General features: G+C 39.5%; 1 protein-coding gene across 3 annotated transcripts in view; it reads left to right on the top strand.

The window, feature by feature from the left end:
- LOC135698993 (uncharacterized) overlaps positions 1 to 25046 on the top strand; it is a 580872-nt gene that overhangs the window by 369996 nt on the left and 185830 nt on the right. The gene's annotated exons all lie outside the window — the stretch shown is intronic.

The following is a 25046-nucleotide window of genomic DNA, read 5'->3' as shown; positions in this document are numbered from 1 at the left end:
CTGAATCTGCGGAAAACACCAACAAATGCGGAACTATTTGGCGTTGGCGCTTATTCCACGGTGGCTACAGTATCCTCACGATTCAACAGTTTCCGGGCAGCTTTGGAGTTTCTTGTTCTTCCTATAGTGACAACCGATCTTCCAACATCGTCGGTGGACATCGCGAATTGGGGCATTCTAGATCACATCAAGCTGGCTGATCCAACATTCGCAACATCTAATCCAGTTGACATGGTTATTGGCTGTGAGATATTTTTTGATATTCTGCGGCGAGTCACATGCGGATTGATGAGAACAAGCCACTTCTCCAGAATTCGGTTTTTGGGTGGTTAGTTTCGGGTGCGTACCAGGGCACAAGCATTACAAATCAAATGGTGAGCTACGTCATCACAACGGAGAGTCTCGAACAGCAAGTTGCAAGATTTTGGGAATTGGAATCCTGTAGGTCTGACAGTATCTGGTCAGTTGAAGAGCGGTTATGCGAGGAAATCTTCGTCTCCACCACACATGGAAACTCCACTGGCCGATATGTTGTGACGCTCCCGAAACATGCAGAGCTTGTTGGCAATCTTGGCGATTCCCGTTCTATCGCAACTCGGCGTTTTTTTGCTATGGAAAGGAAACTTGAAAGGGATCCCGACTTGAAGCATGAATATTCTGCATTCATGGATGAATACATCCGTTTAGGCCACATGGAGTTGGCCGACGCTACTGATGAAGTCCCGGGTGAACACTTCTATCTACCCCATCATGCAGTAATTAAGCCTGATAGTACAACCACAAAGCTACGGGTTGTATTTGATGGCTCGTGCAAATCCACCTCGGGTTTCTCCTTGAACGACATTCTGTTGAAAGGACCAACGGTTCAAGACGATATGGTCTGCTTATTGTTTCGTTTCCGCATGAAACAAATTGTAGTCAAGGCGGATGTGGCGAAAATGTTCCGCCAAATGCTTGTAGCTGAAATCATTGATCGACGTTACCTGAAAGTTGTTTGGCTCTATTTTTTATGTAAACAAACACATAATTTACCGATTTCTCGCGAATTAAAGTTCAATCTAAAAAACTAATAACACAAACAGGTAGAGGAATGGTTCCTTTGTCATTTGGTATAGACGCATTTCGCGCCAAATCGTATTCGGAGCTGGCAGCACCCTCTCAGATTTCAATGAAACTTTCTGGATGTGTGGACTTTGACTAAATATGCTATTTTGCATACTCAGTTTTTCCAAAATTTATCTAGGCTAACATTTGAGAAGGGCCAAACTTTTTCTGTCGTTTTTTTTTAAAAAAACATATTATGGAAAAACGACAACTTCTACAAAAATGTGTTGTATAGATGACTTTTAGGAAATTGTTAAAGTTATCGAAAAAAGAATACTAAAAAAATTTTATTTGAGACTTACACTGAAAAAAAATCGATTTTTAAAATTTAAAGTCGATTTAAAAAAAAATGGCCATCTTTGATTCAGATGAAACTTTGCCTCAAGATAGATTATTATGTTTACTACCAACCGTCCATACATCGCGAGATAGGCACTTTTAAGGAAAAAAAGTTTTTCATGTCTGAACTGTTTTTTTTTTTTTGATTTGCTTTTTTCACACAAAACTAAACCAGTGAAGCTCAAAATCATCTCAGAATCCAATGAAGCTCAATTTGCGATTTAATTTTGTCTAATCAGCCAATTCCTGGTCAATTTCCTAAAAGTCATCCATAAAACATATTTTTGTTGGAGTTGTCTTTTTTCCATAATATTTTTTTGAAAAAAATCGGAAGAAAAAGTTTGGCCCTTCTCAAATGTTAGTCTAGATAAATTTTGGAAAAACTGAGTATGCAAAAGTGCTTATTTAGTCAAAGTCTACACATCCAGACAATTTTATTGAAATCTGAGAGGGTGCTGCCAGCTTCGATTCGATTTGGCGCGAAATGCGCCTATACCAAATGACAAAGGAACCATTCCTTTTTTTTTATCTAGTTCGTTTATTTGGAAGGCTCAATCGCGTTAGCTTTACGGAGCCGATAATTCATTGTTCACTGTGTGTAACAAAATTCACTTAATTCTATGTCTAGTAGGAATTGGGCCGATTACTCGCGGCTTACTCGAGGTTAGAAGGGTACATTTTCGAAGGATATGATCAGGGGAGGAGCTTGGGGTAGGGTTTCGTTGTCTCATCAGAGCGTTGTCGCCAGTATGAACGGTAGTGCTGTTCTAGCTTCGTCCGGAGTTCGACCGGCTATGGTGGGTGACCAGTGGGCGACGATGAGACTCATCGAGACGGGGGGACAAGACAAACAAAAACTAATAAAGAGAGACAAAAGACAAAAGGAATTAAATTCTTATACTAGACATTTGAAGAAAAACATAAACGGACTGCATATAGCAGAGATCACGGGTTGCCAACACGTCTCTGATAGGAACATAGGGTTGTCTTCCTTGGGCCTCGAGGGTATTCAAAAGTCGCTCTCTGGCGGCGTCATTATCCGTACATTGCCAAACTGCGTGTTCGATGTCATCGTAACCGTTTCCACACCGACAGATGTTGCTGTCCACGAGGTTTATTCTATTGAGATGAGCATCTAGCGAGTAGTGGTTGGACATAAGTCTACTCATCACGCGAATGAAGTCACGACTTAAACCCAAGCCTTTAAACCACGCTCTCGAAGAAACATTAGGAATAATTGAATGTAACCACCGTCCAAGATTTCCAGTGTCCCAATCGGTTTGCCAACTCGAAAAGGTACTCTGACGCACTAAATGGTAAAATTCATCGTGTGAAATTTGCCTGTCATACAATTCGCCTTCCTGCGCGCCCACCTTTGCGAGAGAGTCCGCCTTCTCATTGCCTGAGATTGAGCAATGTGAGGGGACCCATACAAAGGTAATCATCTATGATCTTTCGACCAGCACACACATCTGCTCCCTTACCTTTGAAAGGAAATAAGATAAGTGCCTACCTTGTTTCATCGACCGAATAGCCTCAATCGAACTGAGACTATCCGAGAAGATGAAGTAATGGTCTGCGGGCATGTTGGAAATCATCCCCAATGCGAAGTTGATTGCTGCCAGCTCAGCAACAAAAACGGAACAAGGTTCCTGAAGTTTGCGGAAGGCGCTAGAGTTTTCATTGAAGACACCGAAGCCAGTGGATCCATTGAGACGGGACCCATCTGTAAAATATCTTTTCATGCAATTGACTTGTTGGTACTTTTCAGTAAAAATACGCGGAATAATAATAGGTTGAAGTTGATCGGGAATCCCATGAGTTGTTTGTTTCATGGTCAGATCATATTCAATTGAGGAACTGCGATTGGTGAAGTGAACACGGTCTGGAGTATAACAAGGAAGACACATATCTGATGATATGTAGTGGTGGTAGATTCTCATAAATCGAGATTGTGTGTTCAACCCAAGAATTTCTTCAAAATTAGCAATTATAAGTGTGTTTGTCACTCCGCATTTGATTAGTATTCTGAGAGAGAGCTCCCAGAAACGGTTCTGGAGGGGTGTTACTCCTGCCAGAACCTCGAGACTCATGTTATGCGTTGAGTGCATACAGCCAAGGGCAATACGCAGACAACGATATTGAATTCGTTCCAATTTTATTAGGTGACTTTTTCTTGCCGAGAGAAAGCAGAAAGAGCCGTACTCTAGAACAGAGAGAATAGTTGTTTTATAAAGCGTTATGAGGTCTCCCGGATGAGCACCCCACCATGTGCCGCAAATTGAACGGAGAAAGTTGATCCTCTGCTGACATTTTTGCTTCAAATACGTAATATGGGCATTCCAAGTGCACTTTGAATCAAACCAGACCCCAAGGTACTTGAAAGACAATGATTGGGTAATGTTTCTGCCCAAAAGATTAAGCTGCATTTGCGCTGGGTACCGCTTTCGAGTAAACACTACCAGTTCAGTTTTCTGCGGCGAGAATTCGATCCCTAGATTCATAGCCCAAGAAGACAAGTTATCTAAGGAACTTTGCAATGGTCCTTGCAAGTCCACGGCATGTGGACCTCTTATGGAAACCACACCGTCATCTGCAAGTTGTCTTAGCGTGCATTGTTCTGCCAAACAGTTGTCGATATATTTGACGTAAAAGTTATAAAGAAGAGGGCTGAGACATGAGCCTTGGGGCAGGCCCATGTAGCTAATTCTGGAAGTTGTCAGTTTTCCAAGAGAAAAGTTCATTTGCTTTTCTGACAACAAATGGAACAAGAAATTATTTAAAATTCCAGAAAGTCCACATCTGTAGCCCCCTTAATGTCCAAGAATACTGAAGCCAATTGCTCCTTGTGCGCAAAGGCCAGTTGAATATCTGTGGAAAGCAGCGCTAGACAATCGTTTGTTCCTTTGCTCTTGCGGAACCCAAACTGTGTATTTGATAGCAAGTTATTTGATTCGACCCAGTGATCGAGTCTCCGAAGGATCATTTTCTCCAACAATTTCCTAATGCACGAAAGTATCGCAATCGGGCGGTATGAGTTATGGTCAGACGCTGATTTGCCAGGTTTTTTAATGGCTTTTACTTTGACCTGTCTCCATTCAGGCGGTACAATGTTGTTTTCTAGCAAGGAATTGAATAAATCTAGCAAGCGTCTTTTAGCGATATCTGGGAGATTTTTCAGAAGATTGAATTTAATCATATCGCTTCCCGGTGAGGAGTTGTTCGATGAAAGAAGAGCCATAGAGAAATCCAGCATTGAGAATGGTCTATCCAGAGAGCCGCCGCTAGGAGACGCTTCTCGAAGAATATTTTGTGCTGGAACTGAGTCCGGACAGACCTTTTTAGCGAAATCGAATATCCATCGGTTGGTGTATTCTTCACTCTCATTGAAAGATGAGCGGTTACGCATGTTGCGAGCCACCCTCCACAAGGTGTTCATTGAGGTTTCTCGTGAGAGTCCCTCGACGAAATTGCGCCAATAACCGCGTTTTTTTGCTTTGATTAATTGTTTCAGCTTTGTCTCAAGCTTTGAATATTCCTCGAAGTAAGTGGAGGTTTTGTGTCTACGAAAAGCTTTGAAAGCATCAGATTTTTCTACATACAATTTTGTGCATTCTTCGCCCCAACCAGGTGTGGCTAGCCTCCTTTTAAAGGGTGCACTTGGAACTTTTCTTTTTTGTGCTTCCAGTGAGCTTTTGTAAATCAAATCGGCTAGGAATCGATATTCTTCCAATGGTGGAAGCGCATCTATTGATTCGACACCGATTGTCACCGCCGTTGCATATTTCTGCCAGTCGATGTTCCTTGTAAGATCAAATGGAACCCGAGATGGTTCTGCAGAGTGAGGGCCACACTTTATTGAAATGATGATTGGCAAATGATCGCTACCATGGGGATCATTGATAACCTTCCACTGACAATCCAATGATAGCGATCTTGAACACAAAGATAGGTCGAGTCGGCTTTCTCGAGCCGGAGGTTTTGCTATACGTGTCGCTTCACCAGTATTCAAAATAGTCAAATTGAAATCGTCACATAAATCGTAAAAAATAGCCGCTCTATTGTCGTCATATAGATCGCCCCACCCAGTACCATGGGAGTTCATATCACCCAGAATTAATACTGGGGATGGAAGAATCGAAACTAGATTCCAGAGTTGACTACGGCTAATGGAGGTTCTTGGTGGAACGTATACTAAAGCTATGCAAAGATCTTTGTTCTTCACATTTATTTGGCAAGCAACGATTTCGACGCCGGATAGAGCAGGAAGGGAAATTTTGTAGAAAGGGTAGCACTTTTTGATCCCTAAAAGTACTTCTCCATAAGAATCGTCTCTATCCAGGCGTATAATGTTAAAATCGTGGAAGTTGAGTTCTTTATCGGAAGAAAGCCATGTTTCACAAAGAGCAAATATATCACAATCAGAATTGTGAAGTAAAAATTTGAACGAGTCTAGTTTAGGCACTAGACTACGGCAGTTCCACTGTAGCACCGTGATCATATCTTCAACCTCGTTCGACGAATTATCCATCGAAAGATATGATTGATGCAAGGAGGGGCCATGAAACAGTCAATTGCTTAAGATATGATTCTAACGTTGGAAGCAAGGCTGAAACTAAGCTTCTTAGAGGGTCTTGTATGTTGAACATGTTTAATATAAATTCCACAATGTCCGAAAAAGCTAGCAAACCTCGTTCGGACTTGGATTTCTTTTGAGAAGTTTGAGGAGCAGCTTTTTTATTTTTTTTTATCTTTGTTGGGCAATGGCGGAAAATTCTTGCTGCATCCAGGGGTTGGATCAATAGGAGCCTTCGGTTTTGTTTTTTCATCCCCATTACCCTGGGAATTTGGCAATCGTCTGGAGGTGACTTTAGTTTTCTTACGGCGCACTTTCGGGGAGGGGCATTTTCTTTTTGAGGAACCGTCCATTTTTTAAAGTGCGTGTACCACCGTAGAATCACCTTCATCGGATGAGTCAGAGTCCGATTCTTCAACTGACAAAACCGAAAATTGGTTTGCATCTTGGACGGCTGATGCAGCCTTCAACATTTGAGCATATGTCTGCTTGGAGCGTCCAGAGATTGAACACTGCACTTTATCGGAGTGCTGTTTGTACATCGGGCACTCCTGCAAGGGGTGAGGATTCTCGCCACAATAAGCGCATTTTACTGATTCTTTGTGGCAAGAATCCTCTTTGTGGTTTTCACCACATTTGCCACAACGAGTTTGTTGCCGCAATGGCTGCCCGAATAAAAATTTACCATACAAAAACAATAGAACCTATTGTTACAATACATTAAAACCTATTGTAGCAACAATAAATGTCATTTTCAAAAATAATAAAAATACAATAGAACTTATTGTTATGTACAATATAATCTATTGTTTATGAGACATTTACAATAGAAAAGGGGGGTTGTTAGTTACCGTAACCATAAAAAAATCAATTTTTTTTGGAACAAATTTGATCTCATTACAATAAATTTTATTGTTTTTTTATTGTGCGAAATTTTGATTCCATAGAATTTGTTGTAAACCTATTGTGGTGACTATTTGATTATTTGGACAATACAATAGAATTGCAATAAGATGAATTGTCAACAATAGAATCTACTGTATTTTATTGTAATTTTATGGTTATTTTTATTCGGGTGGCCGAGTGTCCCAGCCTTTTGCAGTTGGTACAATTATATACCCTAAGGAACCATTCCTCTACCTGTTTGTGTTGTTAGTTTTTGAGATTGAACTTTAATTCGCGAGAAATCGGTAAATTATGTGTTTGTTTACAAAAGCAATTAGGCCCTAATCTCAAAGTTCTCGGGAATTCCGGAGAACTTTGAGATTTGGGCGTAATTGCATTTGTAAACAAACATGTCAATCGCTGATTTGTCGCGAATAAAAGAACAATCTCGTGAACAAACTATACCAAATGATAGAGGAACCATTCATCTACCCCCTTGTATTGTAATTTTTTTTAGATTGAGCTTTAATTCGCGAGAAATCGTCAAATGAAGTGTTTATTTACAAAAGCAATTACGCCCTGATCTCGAAGTTCTCCGGAATTGTCAGTTGAATAAACAATAATAAACAACAATAAACAATTCCAGCCGTACACTACCTTCCTCAAAACGTGACTATCGGTGCCATTTTGTTTTTTTTTTTCACCTTGCAGAAATTTGAAAATGAAGACAAAGTCCTAAGCTTTTTGTATTTCAAAACCGCGTCCTTCTATGGCCCACTAAAAAATGCCAAATATTTTGCTTACTTTTTGGCCATTTGAATGAGAACCTCCCCTTAATCATTTTGCATGTTAAAAGAAAAAGCCATGCATACTTTTTCCCAGGCGAATCCAAGCGGAAGCCAGGGTCAAACAAAACAAAAGATAGCCACATACATACACACATACACACATACACACACAACACACATTAGAGCTGTGCACACATTTGTCTCCGCTTCCATTTCTATATTACCGGAATGGTCCGTGTAATCCGCAGCAATTCCAGTGGAATAAATGCGTGGGGGGAGTGCAGGGGCGGGACAACATAGTTCTGATCCTCCGCTCCCGCCCGGCGAAACGGTGGCAGTGCAAATATGTGCAAAACCAAAATAATCAACGCTCGGTGGATTTATTTGAGAAACGTTTTCCACATGTGTGCTGTTAGGGTTGGCCTCGGGTGGTTGGTGGTCGGTGCCAGCGGCCATTGTTGGCCGATTTCGTGGTGGACTCTGTGGTGAATCTCCCGGTGGCGGCAGAATGGACACTTGGGAAGGGGGTTAAACGCAAGGGAAAGTGATTCTCTCGCTTGCCAGTGCAGTTGCTTCCACATCCGTCGGCTGGGTAGAGAAATATCCACATATGGTGTTTTCTGCACCAGTGGCCGAAGTGAACCTAAAATAGCGTATGAGGTCACTAGGGATGATCCTGCCTAGTGGGGACCGCAAATGGCAATTGAAAAGTGTGCTCGCTCATCAACACTTTTGCTTGTTTTTGAGTTGGATTGGCAGAGCTTTTCGCAGCCGTACAGTGGTGGATTAAAAACATAATAATGGGTTGTATGAAGTTCCCATTTTCAATAGAGAGGCGGTTTATAATTCTATGATTCTGGAAATTCGCCTCTATCACCATGTTGCACCGAAATTTAAGCATCTTTATTACCGTAATCAGTACACAAATGATTCGTCTCACTATGATACTCTTAATATTAGGTTCGCTTCCACTACGATATCCAACTAAATGCTTCGCGTTGCAATGAGATGATGTTACGCTTTGCCCTCGCAATCATATGAACCACCCACCGAAAATTAACCTCCACTCGAGAACCGTCGGTGCTCAAGCCAGCTACAAAGCTGAAATTACATTCACGACCCATTCACGACTTCCACGTGTCACGTTCAACGTGGAAACTTTTACCATCCTCTTTCTGGGTAGATTGTTCCATAGCATCAGCACATCAACAGTAGGAACAGCGAGTGCGCGAACACGGATCCGGTGGCACACGTAGTCCACATTCAATCCATTCCGAGCGTGCATACAAATCATTGCAGAAAACTGTTGCCATTATCTAGCCGGGATCAAACGTCGCCGTCGTGGTAGGTTCTAGGCGAAGAAAGTAACCTACAGCTGCACGAACATTACCGAACGAGGCACGTATCGGCTTTGATGCTTCATGATTTGCGCCATGATCATCAAAATGTGTGCGCGTCAAGTGGAGTTTGAAGTTGAAGTAGATACTTGTGTTTATGGCTTCATGGGGACTCAGCCGACGACGAGGTCGAAATGTATCGTTACGCCCGGGCATAATGATGCTGATGATGATTACAGATGCTAATCATGGCAACTCAAGTGACTAGACTAGGACTAGCAAGTGCCAGTTTGATGTGCGGAAATGGTGTTCTGGTTGGAAGCGAGAGCCACTCAATGTTGCTTGTTTTTGCGCGGCTGTTGGTTTTACAATTAGGTTACGATAAGTGGAGGGTACCAACGACGATTAGTATTGTTCCTGCTGATTGGTGCTTTGCTACTAATTTGTCTCCATCTGGAACAATACTGCACTTGCTCCCGATTCGGAGTACTTCTACAGTTGCTGGTTGTGTTATTTCTAATCATTTTTGCATTCCCTATATTCAAGGCCAGGTTCATTCTGCTCATTGAGCAAAAATAGTTTCTCTAAGAACACCGAGACCTTGGTTTCGCAACACAATACTCAATATTATTTCGATTCACACCTGTCGACGGTAACGACTTCTATGGGTTGTTCGACTGTGATGATCTTTTGACGTAGGACTACGGCTTTGATTTCTATATGGGGATACACTTTGTGAAAACCGAAAATGGAACATGTAACAAATTAAGAAAGATTTTGAACGTTAATAACTCAGCTGCCCCTGGTCCAATTTCAATAATTTTATCACCAATCGATCAGAAATATGGCTACACATCGATAACTATGCTTCCGAATGTTGATGTTCATCAAGAAACTATTGAAAAACTGGTTAATGTCCAGCATTGTCCAAAAGCGTCAAATTAACCAATTACCTACATGCACATGGTGCTTCCCCAGCGCAGTCGTCAGAGAGTAGTAAGTAGACGAAACAAGTCGATGTGACATCCGCCTCCTATTCTCGGGCGCGTGCGAATAGGGAGGATGGAACTGCGTAATATTTTGCACACTCATCGCCATACTCAGAACCACACGCTACCAACGACCACACGCTCCGTGTGGTGGTGTTCAGTCGTCGAAATTAGTAGCAGCAGTAGCAGTGCTTTCGGCGTGTGGCGTTGAAAATTGTTCTCCAGTAACAACGAAAGGCTGCTTGCAAGCAGCGAGCTGTAGAGCCCACATAAGCAACCCTCAAAAGAGGAAGAAGCTGCACCGCTATGCTATGGATCGGAATCAGTAGCTCTTCGTGAGTCGCTGCGGATCGGTCATCTATGCCAAGCGTGTCACCCTCGCTCCAAACGACATACAGCTCGACAGCCTCATCCGTGTTGAACACCCAGCTCAGAATTACTCAACCATCACTACAAAACGGTCCTTATCAGAGCCACCAAAAATTTGTTAAAGAGTATTATTTGGACATTGGTCAAGGTCATCAGTTCCTGCAAGCAGCTAGCTCAAGGCTCAACCTATCTATAGAAGGTGTGGAATTGTAGGCCTGAATATATTGGTGCAGTTAGTTTTTCCTCGACTTTCATTCCGCACGATTCGTTTTTTTTTTTCGTTTAATCAATCACCCTTGTAGTGACGTTGAAAAGATTGTTTCAATCGCAGGGCTGGTGGCGAGTCACTTTTTAGTGACTTGGTCACTTTTTTCAAGTCAGTCACTAAAAAAAAAAAGTCTCTTTTTTTAAGGCCAAGTCACTAAAGTCACTTTTTCTTGTAATAAGTCACTATTTACAACTTTTTTAACGTGAATTTATTTCAAGATTGATTATTCTTTGCGTTGTGACGTTTAGTTGTCTTTCTCTATATACGGTATGTCTACTCGTTGTTTTGGATAAAATTACCTGAGTTTTCCAAGTAAGTAAGTCCAAGATCTAAAAATATTCAATGTGAATGAATATTGAAAATATTCACAGTGCCATAATTAAGTAAACAAAATAAATGATTTATTCCAAGTTCATAATTAACTTTATGAAAGATTAGAGATCTTTAATGCAGTCCCATCAACTTTACAACAATTGTAGGAGCTTTGGAGAAGTTCTGAGGAATGAAAGAAAATGCTGAGAATTTCAGTGAAGCTCAATAAACAAACTGTAGGGACGTAAGGGAAGTTAACACGCTGAAAATATGGTAAACTTACAGGAAGCCGTAAGAACCTCAAAGCGGTTCTTTTAGCATCCGAGACTTTTCAGGAGCTTTTAGGAAGTTCCTAGAATTTCATCGAACTTCATAGGTGTCAAGCAAACTTGAGAAATTTAGAAAACTTGAGGGGTATTGTGCAATTTTTTAAGAAGTTCTAAGCACCTCAGAAAAGCTATATAGATTAAAAGTCTATAATCGTTTTAGATAAATTCAAGATAGTTCCAGGATGTGCTGAAAAACGAATCGAGAACCCTTAAGATGTTCCGCGAATTTCAGGGAAGTACAGAGACCTTCAGAGAATTTATGAAACTTCAGAAATATTTCAGAAGCTTCACAGAAGTCCAATGAATTTCAGGGAAATTTAAAAGTGTTTGCGGGAAGAGAGAGCTTTGTGGAAGCTTCGAGAACATCAAGACAGGTCAGAGAATCAAAGGGCAGTTCAAATAATTTCAAGGAAATAGTAAAACCCGTATAGAAGTTTCGAGAAACTCAGGGAATTTCCGGAAACTTCAGCAATGCTCCGAGAGAATTTCTGGAACGTATTTTAAGGGTGTTATGTCATGGAGATTTGAAGAACTTAAAAAATACGAAAATTTAGTTAAGTTGATAAGAGAACATCAACAAAGTTCCATTAATTAAAGAAAAATGTGAGAACTTTTAGCAAGCAGCGATATCTTCAAGAAATTAATCATTTTGTACTACCATTTTCCACAGAGATGGCGCTGTTCCGCTGGTAGGAAGTGATAAAAATCCCCATATAAAAATCGAGAGAAGTGGGATTAATTCGCTTTCAGTGCATATTCAGGTCAAAAAAAAAAGTGAACGACAACCTAAAGAAATGAATCAGGGACTTTGTCGTTCAGTTTTCTCCCGGAAATTATTGTTAAACAAGCTACAATTAAATAAAAATGATTTTTCCCCATACAATTTTACCTGCTTTACTACCAGTCCCCAGGGAGCCAAAAAAATTCAAATTTGAGAGAGAAATTCTCTCTCACGACCTCAATCTCTCAACATGCCATGTATTTTGTTGACACTCGATTTGTGATTTCCCTTTCACAGATTACAAAATAGAGTACCTGACACTACATGTCTGGTACCTCTATATATGCATTTGCTTTAACATTTGAAGTCCCTCCTTTTTTACATATTCTGCGCAAAAGATACGGGGCGGGGCCCATACATAAAATTCGGCGGGAAATTCTGTGAGGGGTGAGCTATTTTGTGTGCAGAATGTGTTAAAAAGGAGGGACTTCGAATAATAATCTAAATGCATATATAGAGGTACCAGACATGGTTTGCACTGCAGTGTCCTCTGTGAACAATTATATGAAAACAGATTGTGTCTAGTTTCCGATATATTTCACCGCAAACAACAGCAGTGACATCTGATAGAACATAAATGCAGAAGCTTGGTAAAATGATTAATTCCAGAGAACTCCCAATAAATTTAGATATTTTTAGATAGTTTCATGATGTTCAGAGAAGTTCCGAGTACTTCGAGGATGATCAGATAGCTTCAGAATAATCCCATTAACTTAAGAAAATTTGTAGCGGCTTACAAGGAGTTCCATGGAATTATGGGGTATTCCGAGAATTCTATGATTGATCCGAAAATGTCAGAAGCGTCAGAGAATTAAGAACATATATCAGAAAATTTTCCGGATTATTAAACAAATTTAGAGAACTTCAGGTAAAAATACTGACAAGTTCAAGGCAGTTTAGAGAACTTTGAAGAAATTCAGCTATCGTTTAGGCACCAGGAAAGTCTAGACTATTGAAGAACTTTTAAATTAGTGTCGATAATTTATGGGCTGTACCATGAACTTTAGAAAAATATTGAGAACTTCAGTGAAAATCATAGAACTATATTAATTATTTCGTTCTAATTCCATGAAAATTGCGGGAGCACAAAAGTTCAAGAAATTTAGAAAAACTACAAAAACTTTACAGAAGGACAGTGGTCTTCAGAAACATTTCGAAAACTTCTTAGAAATCAATGGAGCTTATGGACATTAGCAAGCTTGGAACTTTTTTATGAACATTAGCAAAATTCGGGAGCATCCAAAAAATTGGAAGAATCTCAGGGGGAGGTCAGTTCCATTAGTTTCAGAAAATTAGTGGGAAATTTAAAGAAGTTCCCAGATTTTCAGATAACTTCAGAGACGTCAAAAAGTTAATTGAGGTCTTCGCATAAGCTCAGAAGTTCACTGAAGCTTAAACATTTTTAGGATCGTTCAATTAAATTCAGCGCAGTACAACAAGCTGCATGAGAACTGGAAAAACTTTAGAGAAGTTTTGAGAATTTCAGAAAAGAATACAGAACCTCAGAGCAGTTCCGTTAAGATGAAAGAAGTCACATAAGTTTCAAAGAAGTTTAGAGAACTTCATTGAATTGTTAAACCTTTAGGGGAGATTCATGATCGTTAGAAAAATTGAGGAAACTTTAGAAAATCCTATAAAGTTCAGGGACGTTTGAATATGATGAGAAGTATTGTGGGCATCAGGCTAGCTTCTCAAACTTCAAAAGAACTTCAAGGCAGTTACATTAACTTCAGGAAAAATTTGGGAAAATTCCAGTAGTTCTAAAGCCCTCAGAATAGTCCACACAAATTGCTTCGATTTCTTGTCATAATTTGTTTGGCAAACTCTCCTGAATTTATTTTCCAAATTCCTTTGAAGATGTCCTGGAGTTATTCTAAGATTTAATTGTAATCCTCCTTTTAGTATTTTATTACAAATTCCAAGGACTTATGCTCTGGATTCGTTTTCTACCACAAACTTTATGAAACTATCCTCAGAATACCCTTGGAGTTTTCATTAAAATTTACTTTTAATTCAATTCAGGGTTTCTTGAAATTCTACTCAAAACTATCAGGCTTCACATGAAATCAAAATTCATCAGAACTACCTTGAAAGCAGATAGCATTTGATGTTTTTATGGAAGATTTTTTTCGAGAACTCCCTTGGAATGAGGTCCTTAGAAATAATAATAAAATTCTACGGGCCTTTAAAACTGTGCATGGAATTTGACTCCAGATTCTTAAAACTTCTTAAGGTATAATAGTTCTTGTGTACCATCATAAAGACTACTTTTTTTTCTCTTAGGTCACTTATTAGTTACTATTTCATTTATTGCAGCAGTAGTAGCAGCAGCAGTAGCAGCAGCAGGAGTGCTTTCAACAACAACAACAACAACGAAAGGTTGCCTGCAAGCAGCGAGCTGCAGAGCTCATATGAGCAACCATAGAGAAGGAAGGAAGAAAAAGTCCCACCGCTAGGCTAGGATCAGAATCAGTAGTTAGTTCGTCGTGCTCAGCTCAGCATTACTCAACCATCACTGCAAAACGGTCCTTTTCAGCGTCAGGAAAATACTGATAGGTGGATTGACCAATCAGACAGTAAGGTTGGTTGGCGCGAAAACGTGGCGCATCACGCCACGTAGCTCCACCAATAGGAGACAGGTAACATAATTTTGTAATGTAAGCATATTTAGTCTTTAAAACGGTAGAGCACACGAAGCTCTACCTCTTTTTCATCATAAATGTGTAACGTGTAAGATCGGTAATAAATAGTGTTAGCATTAAAAGTTCTTTTTAAAAAGTGAACTACGAAGAAAGATCCCTAAACTGGTGTCAGAAGTGGGATCATCGTGAGTGTAACATAAAGAGACCGGAGTGAAAGTGCTTCGAGGATCAAGTGCATAGTTATAGAACCTAAACCTCTGAACGCCGCAACGACATCGACTTTTGAGAAAGCCGCATCACGTTTAGCAACAGTTCGAGAAATTGGATCATAAAACGCCGCAGCTTTATCCCCGAAGACAGCAACTGCCGATCCGCTCGCGAGGACTGAACTGGATGAAATTAATTGGTGTTATACTGTAAGTAATCTGTCCCTTTAAACCACTTTTTAAATATTCCAGAAACACGCAACGCAGAAATTGAGCAGCTGAAGCAACAAATTGCTCAGCTACAAAACTTAATTCAGGGAGCAGGAAATGCTTATTATATTCCTGACCCTATCAAACAACTGTCAGAGTATTCAGGCAGTAAGAAAGAACTGAACGCATGACTTCAGGAAGTAGATGAGCTCTATAACGAGTTCAAAGTAAAGGGTGAACGGGGAGCCCCCGACACCTTCAACGCGCACTATTTTAGGGCGATCAAAAATAAAGTGAAAGGCGAGGCACGCGCAGTAGTATGTGCCAATGGAAATCCTGATACAATTGCACAATTGACGAAAGTTCTGAGAGAGAATTTTGGTGATCAACGTGATTTTGCCACCAATATTCACAATTTATTTCACATGAAGAGAGGTGACAGAAACAACCAAAAATTTTATAACGATATAAAGGAATTGAACACTAAATTAAAAGCAAACCTACAAGTACACCCTATGATGCCTTCGCAAATGCTAGAATTAATGACGATAGCAAAATTCTTAGACGGAGTGAACCACTTGCTTCTATCATCCGTAATTCTAAACCTTAAACGCTGGAAGATGCCTTCCAGGCCGTCATAATAAATCAGAATGCAGAAGTGCGAAAACCAGTGTACAAACATAAACCATTTGATGCACCCCAGCAAAGTGCCGCGAGCAGTGCAACTAAATTTAAGAAACCGGATGCCATCGCACCGCGGCGACCGTTCCACCCAAAACCTCGAATTGAAACTAACAACACGGAGGAGGTGGACCCGGTAGAAGTGGAAGAAGAACAAGAAGAAGAGTTTGAAGAAGAAGTTCAATCGGAAAGTGATGAATTGAATTTCCAGCAGGTACGGTTGAAAAGCGTCCCACCCGCTGAAATCAATTTACAAGAACTATCGAATGAATGTCATCCTAATAATGAAATATACGGTTCGGAAATTGTCAACAAATTTCAAAATCAGCTTGTTATCAGGATTACTTCAGACTAAAGTAAACACGTCTAGTTTGGTGGGTTGTCTAACAAGTTCTGCATTCGTATATTTCTCTTGTTCCTTTACATACTCAACTTCCCTTTGCGGGACTCATTCTCTTCAGAGCTCTCACTCTCCAAGTGAGGTTTAGACGAGTTCACTACAACTCCTCCTTCCTTAAGTTTGGAATACAAAATACTTTAATTGAATAAATACTTGTAAATTCAATAGCTTTTAATCCACTTAAAAAAAAACTCATAAATCGAAAACAGAAGGTTCTGTCAGATATTTGAATTGCTTATTCAAAAATTTACTAAATTTGAATTGATTTAAAACAATGTTCGATACTATTAATAATAGTGAAAATCTTCTTTTCTTCGCTTCTTATGTTTTCTCTTAGATTTTCTAATCGATTCCACAGGTTGCGAAAATTGTGGTAGTTCAGTCGATTCATTCGATAGGGGTTCTTCCTCCCTGTAGATAAACGAATCAGCAGCGAAACCATAAAATTCTGGTTCTGATTCCGCATCTTCCCCGAAGTATTCTTCATCCTGGTTTCGTTTTCTTTTGCTAGTTCTAATGTTACAATCGTTTTGTTGTGCTGGTGCTGGTTCAACTAAATTCTCTCCTTGGAAAACGTCACTTCTCTTCGTTTTCCGGCGAAAATGTATTGGTGCCTTGATCTGGCGCTTATGAGCAGAAATGATCCTGCCGCCGAGGGAGACCTGTAATACATTATCAGAAAGGTGTCTTAGAAACGTGGCAGGTAACCATCTTCTTACGTCGGTTTTGTTAAAATTTTTGTAGTAAACTTCATCACCACTTTTCAGATTAGAGTAAACGTCAGGTACTTGTTCCGTAGTACAACTAGTGTTACCATTATCATCATGCTTTTTAGTTAGTTTTTTCTTAAAATTAGACTTAGGGTTAATTAAATCCAGCAGTGTTTTAGGTTTATAGGAGAACAGTTTTTCCGATGGAAAATTCCCTTCCTCATCAACACAAATATTTCTGTAATTAAAAAGAAAGTATGGAATTTGTAAGTCCGTATCAAGTTTCCTGATTTCCGCATCCAGTAGGAACTTCTTCAAAACACCCTTTATCAATCGGACCATCCTTTCCGCTTGTCCGTTACTCTCGGGATGGTAAGGTGGGCTCTTCATGACTTTTATCCCCTGTTTTTCAAAAAAACTTACAAAATTTGATGAGTTAAAAGGAGGTCCTCCGTCAGTCACCAAAACATCGGGCAATCCAAAACGGGCAAAAAGGTTGACAAAAATCTTGATTACGCTTCTGGTGTCCGTACTTGCCTTCATATGCTCTACCTCTAACCATTTCGTGTGGCTATCCACTATAAGCAAAAATACTTTTTTCTCAAAATAAAAAAAATCAGCGTGTAATCTTCCAAACGGTTTTTTTGTAGGGATCCATTTAGAGTATTTTGCTTTCGTGGGAGTTGTGGTCATTTCAATACAAATTTTGCAATTTTTAACGTAATCGGATATATCGTTGTTCATTCCGAACCAATAAACAGTTCTCCGGGCAAGCTGTTTAATTTTTGTCATTCCTGTGTGGTTTACGTGTAGCATTTTTAAAACCTTTTTCTTCATGTTTTCAGGAATAATAACACGGTCGTTGAACAAAATGCATCCTTCTATTACTTCCAGATCTTGATGATGAGAGTAAACTTCCTTGAATCTTCGTTCCAAACGTTCAGGCCAACCTTTACGAAGATATCCCATTATCTTTTGCAAAAAATCATCCTTTTCTGTTTGCTTGGCAATCTCTTTATAGTCTATTGGAAAGTCTTCCGTAAAATTTAGGTTTTTTACATATTCCCGGGTCAGTTCCTTTGGAACTTGCTGCTCAAGCGGGAAACGAGAACAAAAATCAGCATTCCCTTGTCTGGAAGAAGGCCTATATACAATATCGTAGTCATAAATGGCCATATCCATCACATATCGTTGGAGTCGTGTTGTAGAAATAGTCATTTTACCTTCTTTTCCAAAAATCCCTATAAGAGGTTTATGGTCGGTAAAAATAGTAAATCTCATTCCATAAAGAAATTTATGGAACTTCTTTACTGTGCTTACCACCGCCAAAGCCTCCAGGTGTAAAATGGGATACTTCTTCTGTGCTTCGTTGAGGGAAAAGGAAGTAAAACTGATGGGTTTTTCTTCTCCGTTTACTACATGGGAAATCACTCCACCTAGGCCATAACTACTTGCATCTGAGGACACTACAATCGGCTTGACAGGATCGAAATATTCCAACATGCTAGGTTTCAAAAGATATTGTTTGCAATCTGTGAAAGTTTTTTTACACTCTTCAGTCCAAATAAACTTGACGTCCTTTTTTAAAAGTGAATAAAAACAGCTCAACCGAGTAGACAAATTTGGAATAAATTTGGAGTAATAGGTTACTAAACCCAAAAATGATTTAAGTTCCGAAACGTTCCGGGGAGCTTTCGCTTCTCTGATAGTCATAACTTTGGCAGGACATGGGCGTAGACCCTTATCTGTGAGGACGTGGCCTAAATAAGGCAATTCATTAACAAAAAATTTGCATTTTGAAAGGTTTACTTTTATGTTAGCATTAGAAAGCCTTTCTAAGACTAAAAAAAGTTTTCTCCTGCAGTCCTCTATGTCTTTTCCGGCTATTAAAACGTCATCAAGATAACAAAAAACTCCTTCCAAACCTCGAAGCACTGAGTCCATTACTTTTTGAAAAATCGCAGCGCTTGATGATGCACCTTGAGGAAGTCTATTGTAAACATAAAGGCCTTTGATGGTGTTGATTACCATGAACTTTCTCGATTTTTCACTAAGCAACAACTGCGTATAAGCGCCTGCAAGATCAAGCGAACAAAATATCTTTGAACTGGAAAGTTCCGCAAAAAGATCTTGGGCCAACGGTAATGGGTAAGTATTCGGTATTATTACTTTATTTATTGAGACTTTGCAGTCAATCACAAGACGAATTTCTTGTTTCCTTTTAACTACAATCACAACCGGTGAAGCCCATTCGCTGGTTTCCACGGGTGTAATCACCCCGTCTTTCTCCAACGAATCCAAACATTCCACTACTTTGGGCCGTAAACGCAAAGGAACACTGTACGCTTTCTTGAATATCGGACTATTATCTTTTAAAACTAAATCTCCTGTAAACCCAACAATCGGATTGGAAAAATCTTTGTCAAAAACTGTAGGAAACTTACTTTTTATCCCGTCAACTAATTTTTCATCCTTGAGTGCGTTGATTTGTTCTAGCTGAGTAACTGGGCTACTAAAAGTGTTTCTCCATCCAGAGTAAAAAATGTCAAGCCATGTTCGCCCCATAAGCGGCACAAAATCGTTCTCACAACGTAGGATAATCAAATTAAGTTGTTTCGTTCTGTTTCCTAGCTGCACCTGGACTTCCGCTCTCCCAAGAACTTTAAGCTTTTTACCGTCTATCACAACTAGCTTTTTATTGCACTGTTCAATTGCTACGTTTTTAAAGTTTCTCCAGAACAGTTCCTCGGATATTACACTTTCTGCCGATCCACAATCGACCTCCATAGTCAATCTCTTTCTTTGTATAGTAGCTTCAACATAGCACGGCTCATTTATTCTATTTATTGAGGAGATCATCATGCAATTCATGCTTGTATCCTCCTCACTATCCGAATTCAAATCCTTTTTAAGACGTTTAAAAAGACCTGAAGTTTCTGAAATAGGAAGTTTAGGCGAATCTACAAACTTAACACTTCGGAAATCTTTACGCGGGCTCTTCCCTGTTAATCGCTAGCAATATTTCCTAGTGCGTCCTTTTTTCTTACAAAAAGAACATAAAAATGTCGGCTTCCCAGAATGCGTTCTTCTTCTATCATCGTATCTACTCCTGGATGAAAATGAGCGATTTCTATCATTGCTTCGACTAACACTCCTATCTCTTTGCCTAGAAGCAGACCGATCAGGTCTACGCCTAGAATCAAACCGGTCAGGTCTGCGACCTAATCTTGCAATAACACCAGATCTGTTTTCATTATCATTCTTCACCATTCGAGTTCTGTTAGCTGCCAATTCTTGGCTCAAAATAATCCGCTCTGCTTTAGCAGCCGTCAAATCTTCTTCATCAAACAAACGCTTTTGAAGATTTTGATCATAAACCCCGATCACCAAAACATCTCTGATCGCTCGCTCTTTAAATGTTCAAAAATTGCATAACTCAGCTAAAACTTTGACGTTCAAAACAAATTCTTCAGAAGTTTCATTCCTAACCTGCTTCCTTGTCCAAAAACGGTAACTGTGTATAACGTCGGAGTCGGTCTTATCGTAATGCTTCTTCAGTTCATCAATTATTTGTTTGTAATTCAACTGCTCAAAGTCTTGACCAGGAAAAAGTTTCTTTAAGTCAGAATAAACTTCCCGACCGCAAACAGCTAAAAAATTTGTCTTGTACTTTTCATCTGAATATTCATTCGCTTTAAAAAACCCAATGCAGCTGTTCAAGGTATTCAACAAACGGGATAGAACCCGGTAGGTATGGCTCAGTAGCAGCAGTCGACATCCTTTCAATGTAACAGTGAAATTTTTTCACAAAATTTATTTGAGAAAAAAAAAATAAATAAATGTCGCAGTTTAAAAAAAAACGATATTTCATTTAAAAAAACACTTCATGAATTAAGTTGTTTAGCAATAAACAAGAACAAAATAAAATATAAAAATTAAATCACATACCTGATACGGTTTGGTTTCTAAACCAAACACAAAACACTAACGGTTCCTCCACTCGGCAAAAATAGGCTCCACCAAACGATCCAAATCCAATCCAGCAAACAACACCGTGAATCCAATCAGCAAGCAACATCCAACAGCAGCGGATCGATCACTGCAATCGAACGACGATCCAGCAATTCCAACCAGCAGCAACAGCAATTCAAGCAGCAACAGCACTTCCAGCAGCAACAGCGGTTCCAGCAAGCAACAACAGCAAGACCAGCGGGCTCTGCAAAACATTCACTGGCGAAATTTCTCAATCTCGCAATTCCTCCTTTCGAAAACCTTCGATTCCTAAGCCGGTCGTAGAGGTCACGCCACCAAATTCCACTGGTGTACGCATGCAGATGCAACAATGATGCTGTTTCCACTTGCACTTGATGAGACTCTCTTCACACGTTCTTCTCACTGACGTCTGACAGCTGAACTGAATCGGGCCAACCGGTTCAATGCAACAGTGGTGGTGAGATCGGTACGAATTTGTGAGAATCGCGATAATAGCTTGTGTAGTGTTGGGCGCTTTATCTTTCTCTAAAAAACAAGGTGCTGTATGATAAAATGAGAGGAAAAATTGTAGAACCTCTAATCACAAAAGATGCTTTGTAACCGTACAAAATGGCGGGAATTTCCCTTTAAGTGGCGAAATTTAATCATTTAGTAATACAAAATGGCGATTTTTCTTTTGTTCAAAGAAATTCACAAAATGCCGATTAATTTTGTTCTGGATTAAAAATGCAACACAAAAGCTAAACAGCTTGGTCTCAGAACAACATTTAGCGATTAAAAAGGGAAATAGAAAAAGAATGCTCTTGGCACATCAAAATCTTTTGTTCTCCCACACAAAAGAAATAACTTACGCCGAGTTTACATGCAGTTTTACTGGTTTTACTCCAAGCCACACCAAATCTTCACCAGATGGTTCGCAAAATTCACTTCAAAGGTTCAATTTCTTCTCATGCATGCAATAAATTAAATACTTTTCCACTTTTTAAACTTATAAAAATACTTGGAAAAAAAAAACTATTTCACCTCGTCGACACTAAAGTAAACACGTCTAGTTTGGTGGGTTGTCTAACAAGTTCATTCTCTTCAGAGCTCTCACTCTCCAAGTGAGGTTTAGACGAGTTCACTACACAGACAAAAGGAAAAGTCCACACATTGTGTGTAGATTTTTTCCGGGTCAAATACGCATGTATTCCACAAGGAAAGACTTTCAGATGATGAACTTAAAGAAATTTTAAAGAAATATTTGGATCCTACCTTCAGTAACTGCATATTCGCTCCGGTGGAGATTATACGCAGTTGCGATAAAATTATTAAAGCAAATCATAACAAAAATTTAAAGGTACAACATTCTCATATTCTTCTACCAGATCTAATTTCAGGTGCGGACCAGCAAAAATTTATATCTAAGCATCATAACTTTAACCACAGTAATTATAAGCTGACATATGAGGAAATTAGGAACTGCGCTTACTTTCCTGGTATGCTTGGCAAGGTTAAAGCATTTATCAAAAATTGTCAAGACTGTAAATTCGCCAAATACGAGCGAAAACCATTTAAAATACTTATCGCTCGAAGGATTTACGAGAAACCTTTCGAAAACGTTTTCATTGACGTCTATGTCAAGGAGCGACACAAATTCCTCACTCTCGTAGATTCTTTTTCCAAATAAGCACAAATATTTCAAATTGAAAATGAGACAGCGGACATACTGATACACGACGTGGAGAAAAACCCGGTGGTAATCAACCCGATAGGAATAGCTAAAATCAGCAGCAGTTATTTGAGATTTGGACATCATATAAACCTTAATTCACTTGCAGAGACAATCAAAAATCTAGACTTAATAATCGAAAACCAAATTTCTAAGCAACAAATGTTAAGTCCAATATTAAAAGTAAAGTCAGAAAAACTTCATTCAATGTACAATAAATTTAGACCCTCTCGACAAAAGCAATGGGAAAGTTTAGGTCGCGCTTGGAAATATGTATCAGGCAGCCCGGATGCTGACGATCTAAAAATTATGAACGGTACAATTAATTCTCTTATTGATCAGAACAACAGACAAGTTAAAATCAATAGCATACTGGAATCTATAATCAGAAATACCACAGAATCAATCAATACTTTCGTTAAATTTCATGATAGATTTCAAAATAAAACCATTGAAGGTTTTGAATCAGTTAATTTGATATTTCATTTAGATGAGTTAATCGATCAGTTAGGACTAATAGAAGAAGCGATCACACTAGCCCGACGCAATATCCCCAGCAGCCGCATCATTTCACCAAACGAGATAACCATAGCCCAGGAATTCCTCAGCAGCAGTGGTCTTGGTACGGGTGCAGTCGACAACATATTAGATATATCCAGCGCCTACGTACTGTATGGTAAGGAAGAAATTATTTATATTGGAACACTACATAGAATCAGTAATTTCCAACAACCATCGAATCCATTTAACGGCGAAATACTACGTGAAAGGACTTAATTCCTTTTTAACCAACACTCCATTCCATGTAAACGGCATCGAAATCAATATATCTGCACGAATTCACAGCTAGAACCGTTGGGAAAATGCGTTCAACAGTTAGTTGATGGCGAATCAGCTCAATGTCCTATGGAGAAAGTATATGGACAAAACTTCATAAAGCGAATAGATGATGCAAACATATTGGTGAGTGCTAACAACGTCACCCTAACATCAAACTGTTCAAGGCAAGTAAGAGAGCTACGAGGATTATACCTTATCCAGTTCTCTGGCTGTACCATCAAGTTGAACGACGAGGAATACACCAACAACAACACCGACGTATTACAAAAAACTTATCTTCCAACGACGGGACTAACGGCAACTCCTTCAAAAATCATAAACAAGATGCCTTTACAGTACTTAAAGGAAATCAATCTGGAGCACCGGAGTCATATAGAGCATCTGAATATGACTACGGACAACATACACTGGCAACTACATCTGGTTAGCTGGCTCTCATTTGGAACATTATCGACCCTAATACTAGTGCTCCTAGCAGTATTAGTTACAAAGAAAGTTCTTTCATCCTTACCATGCAAATCGACGCCCTTCTGGATACCAAGACGAACCAACACGGGAACCATCAATAAGGAGAGACTTACAGGACCAGGGACTTCAGGACTAACGCAGGACAACGACACACACCACCACATCAGGCAACCAAGATTCATCCCGCAGGAGCCAAGGATCGTGAAAGTCGGGGACGACTTTCCAGTAGAGGGGGAATCGTCAGGAAAATACTGATAGGTGGATTGACCAATCAGGCAGTAAGGTTGGTTGGCGCGAAAACGTGGCGCATCACGCCACGTAGCTCCACCAATAGGAGACAGGTAACATAATTTTGTAATGTAAGCATATTTAGTCTTTAAAACGGTAGAGCACACGAGGCTATACCTCTTTTTCATCATAAATGTGTAACGTGTAAGATCGGTAATAAATAGTGTTAGCATTAAAAGTTCTTTTTAAAAAGTGAACTACGAAGAAAGATCCCTTAACTCAGGACCGCCATAAATTTGTTAAGAGTATTATTTGGACATTTGTCAAGATCATCAGTTCCCGCAAGCAGCTAGCTATCAAGGCCCGTATGTATTGGTGAGATTAATCATCGTCCGACCACTTTCCAGAACACGCTGGTAGGAAGTGTTAAAAATCCATATAGAATTTGAGAGAAGTGGGAATAATTCGCTTTGGGTGTATATTCAGTCCCCAGAAAGCCAATAAAATCAAATTTGTGAGAAAATTAGCTCTCACGAGTTTAATATCTCGCAGTCCCTCCCTTTTTACATATTCTGCACAAACGATACTTTCCGCCCCGCCCCATTCATATAATTCGGAAGGAAATCCTGTGAGAGGTGAATTAAATACACTTTAATACCAAAATGCACAAAATTTAAAAAAAAATCAAAATACACCTTTTAAAGTCGGGTAGATGAATCGAAAATACTCAAGTTGACAGTCCCTTGGATTCTCTTCATCAACTTTCTCTTTGAAATAAATACTGTTCACATTTGTTCCGTCCACTAGCGGTACTACGCCAAGCTTTGTTCGTGCCCCTAGGCACAGACCCTTCTACTTTTTATCATGATCTGAAAGGAAT

This window comes from Ochlerotatus camptorhynchus, unplaced genomic scaffold (assembly GCF_037179485.1).
Source record: "Ochlerotatus camptorhynchus isolate MF236.1 unplaced genomic scaffold, CSIRO-AGI_Acam_v1.1 ptg000100l, whole genome shotgun sequence".
NCBI classification, from domain to species: Eukaryota; Metazoa; Arthropoda; class Insecta; order Diptera; family Culicidae; genus Ochlerotatus; species Ochlerotatus camptorhynchus.
The sequence above is the reverse complement of the archived record's forward strand: the minus strand, read 5'-3'. Positions and strand labels throughout refer to the sequence as shown.